The sequence below is a fragment of the Nestor notabilis genome, unplaced genomic scaffold (genome assembly GCF_000696875.1).
Source record: "Nestor notabilis isolate BGI_N333 unplaced genomic scaffold, ASM69687v1 scaffold10459, whole genome shotgun sequence".
Lineage (NCBI taxonomy): Eukaryota > Metazoa > Chordata > Aves > Psittaciformes > Psittacidae > Nestor > Nestor notabilis.
Window position 1 is genome coordinate 11,011 of NW_009944104.1, and position 1,625 is coordinate 12,635.

The following is a 1,625-nucleotide window of genomic DNA, read 5'->3' on the forward strand; positions in this document are numbered from 1 at the left end:
CTTTCATCAGAGCTCACAATGGGGTAGGTGTTGAGTTTAAGTTGGTTGATAAGTAGATTTTACTTAGCCAGCCCTGTCTTCCTCAGCAGTTGTTGAGGGATACTTCTAAGCAGTCTTTGACCATAGCTCTTTCCTGATCATTGTTATGAAGCATTATTTTGTTTGGTTTTTTTGTTTCTACATTTCTCGATGCATTTTTCAAATGATGCTTTTTAAAAACATCTGCTTATGCTCTGATGTATTTTAAATGTTTTTAACTAAAGAGCAAATGCTTGTCCCAGTGTTGTGTAGCTTTAAAAAAACTATTACAGCTTATCCAGTGAGTGCTGGTTGATCAAAACAAAGTTTTCATCGTATTTAAAATATAGTATAACATAGTTAAGTTTTACAGAGAGTTGTTAATGTTATAAAATGTTTAGAACTTCAGTCATGGTAGCTAAAAGACGTTTGTGTTTGGTCTTCTGCTGGAGTTGAAGATGCTTTATGAAGCTTCTTTATCTCCCCATGCATTTCTTGTTTGCTGAAGCCAGATGTGTAGTGAAATAATGGGCAGCATATGCAGTGGTTGAATATGTGTGTCTTTGGATATAGCACTCAAGAAGTTTTGAGTTTGTAGTTATTGATCTCATATACTGCTGAGTAATATATTCCAGGCTTTGAAATAACTGATTTTAGGTTAAATAAAGCTTAGTTTTGTAACTACATTCTCTCTTCTCTCAGAAAACAAGCTGAACAGTTGTTTACAAACTGTTACAGTACTGTATATTGATGGCTGGTTCCCAGTAATCATTTGGTCTGAAGTGCCCCATATTACTTATTGACCATATAGAAAGGAAAGAAGGTTGGATAATTTGGGGTGTTTTTCTTGGTGTTTTCTTCAATAATGTAAATAACCTTAAAATTAAAACTGTTACATTTCCTTGTGACTTTAGAAGTCACCAGTCATGTCAGTTACTGCAGCAAAATACAACCAGCCTACAAAATAAGAACAGGAAGGTGGAATTACCTTTCTTGCACTGTTGGGTGAGGCTGATATTGCTGATCAGGCACAGGCTGACATTCTTCCTTCTTGAGCAGGGACTAGTGCTGGAAATCCAAGGTCAGCTTCCAACAACTTTAATCAATTTGATTAAATGCACAGTATCAACTAAGGACTTAATTTTCCTTATTACCAGTGAGCAATGTCCAAATTTATTCTGCTTGTTTTAGTGAAAATTTGTTGGTAAAATCCTAGAATCATGCTGGTATTAGGTTTGATAGGGCTTAATACTTCCTACCTAGAGCAAAAAATAAAGGGAGATAAGGCAACTAGAATAAAGGTGGCATGAAAAGTGAAGTCTTGTACCAATCATTCAGATTGTTCTGAATTGTGTTTGTTGAGTTTCTGAATGTTAGCAAGCTCTTGAGAATGTTGCAATAATTTCTCATGCAATAAAGTTTTACACCCAAACAAAATTAATTGAACAAAAGGGAGTCTTAAATATCTTGTCTGGTTTAAAAAGTCTGGAACTTGATGACAGTAAACTTCCTGAAGCTACTTTAGTGAGGTTCCAGCACATATGGGTGACTTAGATAAACATTTTTAGCCCATTGCTCAATGTTCCATGGAAGAGAGGGACGTATTT